Raw genomic sequence first — 9,869 nt, 5'->3', positions numbered from 1 at the left:
TTCTTCTCTGTACTGGACCGAAGAAGCCACTGGTTAGCGAAACGTTTCCTCATTAAAGACTCCCAAATGTTGCACAAGTGCCTCATTCCTCAACTTGTCAGTTTTCTAAACCATTTACATCACATAACATGATCTGACTTGACCTCCATTAACCTGACTACCAGTAATTTTGTGGAGAATGCCACCCACCTCGATGCGAATCATTGCCCTGCAACCACATTGTATTTTTACACGAACTAAAGTTTGGAAGTGATACAATATGATTTGTGATTAACACTCTCTTCTCTCTGATATATAAGACATATGTAACACTTGTGTTGTACATGTGTCTTCCTCACAGACTTGTTGGTAATGAATACCACCAACAATATAATTATCAAATTTAAATACTAGTTTGCAATTATCACAGTCACTCCCTATGAAAGCAAAAGACTCGACAGGCGGTGCAACATCCCCCCCTCCCCCAGTGAAAAGCAAGGGCGCCATGAGTAAGAGACAACACAATGAGTGTTAGGGGCAAATTCGTTCCACAAAATAGAGCGAAAAACCAACGTCAAAGACCTGGGAGTGATCATGTCGGAGGATCTCACCTTCAAGGACCATAACATTGTATCAATCGCATCTGCTAGAAAAATAACAGGATGGATAATGAGAACCTTCAAAACTAGGGATGCCAAGCCCATGATGACACTCTTCAGGTCGCTTCTTCTATCTAGGCTGGAATATTGCTGCACACTAACAGCACCTTTCAAGGCAGGTGAAATTGCTGACCTAGAAAATGTACAGAGAACCTTCACGGCGCGCATAACGGAGATAAAACACCTCAATTACTGGGAGCACTTGAAGTTCCTGAACCTGTACTCCCTGGAACGCAGGCGGGAGAGATACATGATTATATACACCTGGAAAATCCTAGAGGAACTAGTACCGAACTTGCACACGAAAATCACTCACAACGAAAGCAAAAGACTTGGCAGACGATGCAACATCCCCTAATGAAAAGCAGGGGTGTCACTAGCACGTTAAGAGACAATACAATAAGTGTCAGGGGCCCAAAACTGTTCAACTGCCTCCCAGCATACATAAGGGGGATTAACAATAGACCCCTGGCTGTCTTCAAGCAGGCACTGGACAAACACCTAAAGTCGGTACCTGACCAGCCGGGTTGTGGCTCGTACGTTGGATTGCGTGCAGCCAGCAGTAACAGCCTGGTTGATCAGGTTCTGATCCACCAGGAGGTCTGGTCACAGACCGGGCCGCGGGGGCGTTAACCCCCGGAACTCTCTCCAGGTAAACTCCAGGCCCAAGACTGCTCAACTGCCTCCCAGCATATATAAAGGGGATTACCAATATACCTCTGGCTGTCTTCAAGAGGGAGTTGGACAGGCACCTAAAGTCATTACCTGACCAACCGGGTTGTGGTTCGTACGTTGGATTACGCGCGGCCAGCAGTAACAGCCTGGTTGATCAGGTCCTGATCCACCCGGGCCGCAGGGGCGCTGACCCCCGGAACTCTCTCCAGGTGAAGGGCTACGTGGAATTCCATAGTTCTGGAACCTTTAACAAAGTTCTGATTTTAAACATTATTTAAAGCTCTTTAAAAATGTTCAGGTTTATCAATACGTAGAGCTAGGGATTGAAACATCCGTACGTCTCGGTATCAATGAGCAGTTCTAATTGGGCGTTGTAAGTTTATTCAGGTATACACAAATAGTTACATAGATTAGCATACATAGCAGCATATAGCAGTTATTTGTCTAAAATTACTATCTAACTTGCCTTGCCTTATGACATTTTCACTCGTCTACGAGAGGAAACCGATACTTTCTTGGAAAACATAAATAACCTAATCAGGGTATCCTTCTTATTCTTATAATGAGAGAAATTTCACTATTAGAGTGTACTGTTTACCACAAACCTACACATCTGCTAACTAGATATCAATCAATCAATTTTTATTTCCTTGCAAGATTACATTGAGATTATGAAATTACAAAAATGAGTTGCAGTGCAAAGAGCCACTATCATGCTTAGGCATTATGGGCAGACTTAATCTAATGGCTTACTGACTACTTAATACTAAAGAAATTGAACATAGTATGTTTAATTTGAATATCTTGTTTATTTATAGTACACGGTAATTTTACTCAAATTACAATAGTTTCAGTTGTAAATATTGAAATTATGTTATGGGAATATAACATTGCGAGTTGTTGAAAGTAGTTTACAGTATGAGAATGCTACAATTATGCGTAAGGCAGTAATGTTTTGGGTAGGTATTTATACTACAAGGCAGTTTTAATCAATGTATGAACTTTGGGCGTCACGTTTTGAAGTTTTAAGATTTAGGTAATTGAGAGATTTTTTTTTGGTAAAGTTCATTACTGAGTATTTAGTTTAGGGCGAGTAAATGGTTTTTGAGAAGAGTCCTAAACTGATGTTCAGACCGGGTTACTTTAGTATTTACTGGTAATGAATTCCAAATTTTGGGGCCCTTTATGTCTACCTGGAGGGAATTCCGGGGATCAACGTCCCGCGGCCCGGTCCACGACCAGGCCTCCCGGTGCATCAGGGCCTGATCAACGAGGCTGTTACTGCTGACCGCACGTAATCCAACGTACGAACCACAGCCCGGCTGATCCGGCACCGTCTTTAGGTATCTGTCCAGCTCCCTCTTGAGGACAACCAGGGGTCTTCCCGTAATGCCCCTTATTGCTGGTGGGAGGCTGTTGAATAGTCTTGGGCCCCGAACACTTATTGTGTTTTCTCTTAGTGTACCAGTGACGCCCCTACTTTTCACTGGGGGTATGTTGCATCGCCTGCCAAGTCTTTTGCTTTCGTATGGACTGATTGCTGTGTGCATATTAGGGACCAGTCCTCCAGAATCTTCCAGGTGTAGATTATGATATATCTCTCTCGCCTGCGCTCTAGTGAGTACAAGTCAAGTGCTTCCAGGCGCTCCCAGTAGTTAAGGTGTTTGATGGAACTTATACGTGCAGTAAAGGTTCTCTGTACATTCTCTATCTCTGCAATTTCACCTGCCTTGAATGGGGATGTTAATGTACAGCAGTATTACAGCCTAGAAAGAATAAGTGATTTTAAAAGGATCATCATTGGCTTAGCATCTCTTGTCTTGAATGTTCTCATTATCCATCCTATCAGTTTCCTAGCAGATGTGATAGTGGCATTGTTGTGATCCTTGAAGGTGAGATCCTCTGACATTACCACTCCCAGGTCTCTCACATTACTTTTCCTCTCTATTGTGTGATTGGAGTTTGTAGTATACTCAGTTCTTGTTATTATTTCCTCCAGTTTTCCATAACGGAGTAGTTGGAATTTGTCTTCATTGAACATCATATTGTTCTCCGTTGCCCATTGGAAAACTTGGTTTATATCTTCTTGGAGGTTAACAGTGTCCTCAACGGATGACACTCATGCAGATCCTAGTATCGTCTGCAAAAGATGATACAGCGCTGTGGTTTACATCTCTATGTCTGATATGAGAATAAGGAACAGGATAGGTGCGAGTACTGTGCCTTGTGGGACAGTGCTCTTCACTATGGCAGCATCTGATTTAACTCTCTTCACCACTACTCTTTGTGTGCGATTGGTTAGAAAGTTGAAGATCCATCTGCCTACTTTGCTGGTTATCCCTTTAGCACGCATTTTGTGTGCTATTACACCATGGTCGCACTTGTCAAAGGCTTTTGCAAAGTCTGTGTATACTACATCCGCATTTTGTTTGTTTTCCAGTGCATCTAGGACCATATCATAGTGGTCAAGCAGTTGCGAAAGGCAGGAGCGACCTGCTCTGAAACCATGTTGCCCTGGGTTGTGCAATTTTTGGGTAAGTAAGTTTATTCAGGTATACACAAATACAGTTACATAGAATTATCATACATAGCAGCATATGTGTAGAGAACCTAGGATAACCCAAAAAAGTCAGACAGAGTGACTTATTTCCATTGGGGTCCAGGTGGTTTGCTATCCTGCTTCTTAGAACTCTTTCAAAGATTTTTATGATGTGGGACGTTAAATTATTATTATAATCAAAAAGAAGCGCTAAGCCACAAGGGCTATACAGCGCCGCAGGGCAGGAAGGAAGCGAGGGCATTAGGTGGCAAAAGGGAGGTGGATGAGTAATAGGTTACGGATAACAGCGGAGCAGTGGATGGTGAAAGGGTAAAGGGCAGCAAGAGACTGAGCTAGAAAGGGCTGAGGGGAGTGCGTAAGGTATCATCATCAGAGTTTGTGGAGTAAATCAGTCGTTGTCAAGAAGTCAATGAGAGAGTCAGGATTAAAGGAGGGTCCATCAGCAAGAAGGGAAGGAAAAGAGAGAGTAGTAGAACGAAGACGGCGTTGGAGGTAAATTCTGCGTGCTCGTTGATAGAGAGGGCAGTCTAACAGAATGTGGCTAATCGATACTGGAACTGACACTGCTCACAGAGAGGTACAGGGTGCCTCTCCATGAGATACCCATGAGTAAGACGAGTGTGGCCAATGCGAAGACGGGAGAGAGTGGTCTCCCAACCACGGCACTGATGACAAGAAGACGGCCAGTAACCTATGCTCGGTTTAATAGAATGAAGTTTGTTACCAAGCAGAGTTGACCAATGTTGTTGCCAACAGGCGCGAAGGTGGGCAGCTATTGTAGCAAAATAGTCCAGAAATGGAACACCTCTATAGGAAATTGGTAGGTCATGTACTGCTGACCGTGCAGCAGTGTCTGCCTGTTCATTGCCCTGTACGTCGACATGACCAGGGACCCAACAAAAAATAATATCTTTATGCTTCGTAGAGAAACGGCGTAGCCAAAGTTGGATACGGAGAACTAGGGGGTGAGATGTATCAAATTTTCGTATAGCCTGTAGAGCACTAAGGGAGTCTGAGACTACCACAAATGATGACACAGGCATAGATGCGATACGAATAAGTGCTGCAAGAATGGCATACAGTTCAGCAGTAAAAATGCTAGCCGAAGATAGTAAATGCCCCTGCACGACGCTGTCCGGAAACACTGCTGTGAATCCGACGCCGTCTGAAGACTTAGAGCCATCTGTGTACACAGCGGTGGCATGAGAATGGGAGTGGAAGTGATCAAGAAAAAGAGAGCGGGAAGCCACCGTAGGCAGTTGAGCTTTCGAGCAAGGGAGTGAGAAAGAACAGACCCGAACAGCTGGAACTTCCCAGGGGGGTAGGGAAAAGTGAGATGCTACATGAACATATAAAGGTGGTAACTGAAGGGAAGACAAGAGTGAATGTAGGCGAAGAGAAAAGGGACGGAGCAAACAGGGGCGGCGAACGAATAAAGAATGTCTACTAATATCAGTGACCATTCTATAAATGGAAGGATTGTGGAGATCGTGAGAGCGTACATAGTAGCAAAGGCAATGGGCATCACGGCGATCAGACAAGGATGGAACATTCGCTTCTGCATAGAGGCTCTCAACAGCGGAAGAGCGAAAAGCACCAAGGCACAAACGTAATCCTTGGTGATGGATAGAGTTAAGGCTAGAGAGAGTAGCAGGAGAGGCCGTGGAATAAATCTGGTCACCATAATCGAGTTTCGATAAAACGAGGGCTGAATGTAGGCGAAGCAGAGTTCGACGATCAGCTCCCCAGGAAAGATGAGCAAGGGTTTTAAGAAGGTTTAGCCGGCTGTGAAAAGTTGCCTTCAGAGAGGTAATGTGAGGTTTCCAGGATAACTTACGGTCAAAGAGAAGGCCTAGAAACCTGACTGTATCACGTTCGGGGATACAGGAGCCATAGAGATACAAAGGATGATCGGAGATAACAGAGCGTCTAGTGAAAGTAATTTGGTGAGTTTTGGTACTTAAAAATTTAAACCCATGCGTGGTGGCCCAAGTGGAAACACGGTCGACCGCATGCTAGAGAGAAACTGCAATAAGATGACAGTCAGCACCTGCACGAGCAATAGCGAAGTCATCAACACAGAGTGATGACCAAATATTGGGTGGAAGAACAGAGGCCAAATCATTTATAGCAAGGAGAAAAAGTGTTGTGCTTAGAACACATCCCTGAGGGACACCTTCAGCTTGGACGAAGTCTGGGGAAAGAACATTATTGACTCGAACACGGAAATGTCTGTCAGTTAAAAAGTTCTTAAGGAAGGATGGTAGATTGCCTCGGAGGCCTAAGGAATGGGCCTGGGCCAAAATATTATACCTCCAAGTTGTGTCATATGCCTTCTCAAGGTCAAAAAATATAGCAATAACTGAGTGATTATTCGCAAAGGCATTACGAACATATGTATCCAAGCGTAGTAAGGGGTCTATGGTAGAACAACCCTTACGAAAGCCATATTGACTAGCGGAGAGACTGTTGTGTGTCTCTAAATACCACATTAAACGTCGATTTACGAGACGTTCCATCACTTTACAAACTGCACTAGTAAGAGCGATGGGACGATAGTGGGAGGCATCATGTCCTGTAGTACCCGGTTTGCGGAAAGGGAGAACAATGGCAGATTTCCACAGCTGGGGAAGAACTCCTTGTGCCCAAATAAGATTGAAGAGGTGTAAGAGGACTACAAGGGCTGACCGATGTAAATGTTGTAACATACGAATATGAATGTCGTCAGGCCCAGCTGCCGATGATCGGCAAGCTGAGAGCATTGCCTCTAGTTCTTGAAGTGTAAAAGGCACATTATACTGTTCTTCCCTGAGAGAAGAAAAGTCCAAGGGTACTAACTCTCTGGCAGACTTTGAGGAAAGAAACGAGGGGCATAGATGGAGCCCTCGGGAAATATGGACCAGATGTGTGCCAAGTTCAATGGCAACGTCGAGAGGGTTTGCTACATCAACACCAGCGACCCGTAGAACAGGAGCCGGGTCAGGAGAGTATTTACCACTCAATTTCCTCACTTTTTTCCAGACTGCACTCATAGAAGAAGCGGAGGTGATGGTGGAAACATAGTCTCACCAACAAGTGCGTTTAGCTTCACGGATGACACAGCGAGCGATCGCATGCTTCTGCTTAAAATCAAGAAGTCTCTCAGCTGTTCTATTGTACTGGTACCTGCCCCATGCAGCGCGTTTCAAATGTACTGCACGAGCACAAGCAGGAGACCACCAAGGCACGCACTTCTGAGAATGCCTGCCTGAGGTTTAGGGTATAGAATGAGAAGCTGCGGTAGAAACTGACGTCGAGAAGAGGTGTAGGAGCTCATCAATGGAGGATGAAGAAGGAACCTCACTAAAAGCAGTGAGGTGTGAGTAAAGATCCCAATTTGCCCGATCAAATTGCCAGCGAGGGCTACGGAAAGGTGGTGAATAGGAAGGAGAAGTAAGAATGATTGGAAAATGATCGCTGTCATGTAAGTCCGGTAGAACAGACCAGGTGAAGTCTAGTGCAATGGAGGAAGAGCAGACTGATAGATCGATGCAAGAGAGAGTATGAGTACGAGGATCAAAATGGGTGGGAGTACCCGTATTTAAAACATGGAGGGGGTGAGAGGCGAGAAAAGCCTCCAACTGGATGCCACGTGAGTCACAATGAGACCCCCCCAGAGGAAACGGTGGGCATTAAAATCACCAAGTAACAGAAGTGGTGGTAAGGATGAAACAAGAAAGGCAAAGTCTGGGATAGAAAATGCTCGAGAAGGAGAGAGATATAAAGAACATATTGTAAACCACTTATTCAAGTGGATACGGGCTGCAGTGTAATGCAGCGACGTATGGACAAATAGTTGACAGTACGGAATATCATTGCGTAGAAGAAGGGCACTTTCATTAAAGGTCCCATCTGAGAAAGGATCCGAAGAATACAATAAATTATAGCCTGAGATAGGTTGGAAAACAGCCGAGTGTAATTTTGGTTCTTGTAAGCAAGCACCAACAGGGGAAAACCTGGAAAGCAACATCTGAAGCTCACCCCGATTACCCCTAAGGCCGCGGATATTCCACTGTAAATAGGCCATGATTGGCGATGAAGAAAATACCAGGAATGTGTAGGTAAAGGTACCTACGGACTAGAGGGGTTAGAAAAGTCAACGTGTGGTGACATTGGAAGACGTTCAAGCAGCGAAGGAACGGAGCGTTGCGAAGAATGGGGTTGTGAAGATGGAGGAGAGGGAAGAGAAGGAACAGGAAGTGAATCAGTGTCCATTGAAGGTTTAGTCTCTGCAATATATTCTGAAATGGCTTCAAGTGTTTCTGAATTCAAAGATGTATGGGAGACCATATTGGAGATAGAAGGAGGAGGGTGAGTAAAGATTGGGACAGTAATGGACTGTACCAAAGTAGAGGGGGAGGGAAGAGTGTAAGGGACTGGAGATGAAGTGTGGGGGGGACAGAAGAGGCAGAAACCTGGGAGGTAGCAGAAGAGGGAGAAACTTGGGAGGGGACGGGGGTGGAAGGCATAGTATGAGGAGGAGGGTGAATCTCCACACTTGTAATAGAGCCAGAGAGAGGGGAAGAACTAGGTACAGAGACTGGAAAGGTAAAGTGTGGAGGTGGAAGAAGGGAAGGAAGGGGCAAAGAAGATTTGAGCAATGTGGATTTTTTGGACTTCTGAGAAGTAGAGGGGCGATTGGTATTAGGTGTCGTACGAGGTCTTGTCGATACTGGGGCTTGTGAGGAGGGACGCGAAGATGTGAGAACAGACTGAGTTGTAGTCGGGACATCAGAGCCTGTGAAGGCTTACTCAGCCCTGTAACAACTTCAGACAGTATTACTCAGGCTGGCTCCTCCTCAGGAAAATTAATGAATAGAAAAGGAAATAATAATTCACAAAGATAAACACTATTTATTAAATCAAACATAAAACAACAAAACATGAAAGGTATATCCTATTTGAAAGAAAAATGAAAAATGAAATGAATAAAATAACATTTGAACTCAACGCTAATATCTACAAGGGTGTCTGGTGTTGGTGACACTGTTGTTGAAACCGTAGCCGTTGCTGATGATAAGGGGGGGGAGGTCGCAGGTGTTGGTGACCATCCACTGGCTAGTTCTTCACAGAGAATCGCCGTGATTATCCCGATGACAGGAAAGCAGGTTCTTTACCGCTGCAATGCTGTGGAGTTATGTCCTGCACTTTCATACAGGTTCACAGGTAGTTCAATACAAAATGGAGAAGTCTCTGGACGTTAGTCCTTCTCCTGTTCTTCTCGTTGATTGACAGGTGACCCTCACTGTCATCCAAGCTGAAAAGATAGACAGGTTACCCACTGCTTAAATAATCACTCTCCATGGCAGTGTACATTACTCAAAAGACGTGGTGATTATTACAACAGTCAACCTAGAGCAAGACAAAAAGGACTAAGTTTATTATTGGTCAAAAGTGAAGCTTTTAACCAATAAATCCACTAGAATACAAGGCAGGCATGTACTTACAGTAGTGTTGGGAGCTGTGATTCGAGTGATTTACTGTTTGACCAGAGCCCCACACGTTACCTTTCGAGGGGGGGGTGGAAGAGGGAGGGGAAGGGATAGCGGGAGCTAGACTGACCCTACGTTAACAAGCAGCCGGCAATCAAACTATCACTTTCAGGGAGGGGGAGAAAAGGCAGGAAAAACAGGAGCTTGACTTACCCTACCTTAACTAGTAGCCGGCAATGAAACTATCACTTTCGGGGAGGGGGAAGAAAGGCGGGAGCTTGACTTACCCTACCTTAACTAGTAGCCGGTAATGAAACTATCGTTACTATATCTCTACTATTATCTATTGAACTTTTCCCTCACACTCCCCCATACCAAGACTTATAGTCAAGGAGTATAAGAAGAATAGGCTAGGAAAAAGTTCTAACATGTGGAAGTCGCATAAGGCAACAAATCTTCTACTGACTGTCACGACTTAACCAGTCAGAGAAATAATTGGATGAACCATTGATATACACAATATGG

The sequence above is a fragment of the Cherax quadricarinatus genome, chromosome 31, assembly GCF_038502225.1.
Source record: "Cherax quadricarinatus isolate ZL_2023a chromosome 31, ASM3850222v1, whole genome shotgun sequence".
Classification (NCBI taxonomy): domain Eukaryota; kingdom Metazoa; phylum Arthropoda; class Malacostraca; order Decapoda; family Parastacidae; genus Cherax; species Cherax quadricarinatus.
This window is presented reverse-complemented; position numbering follows the sequence as displayed.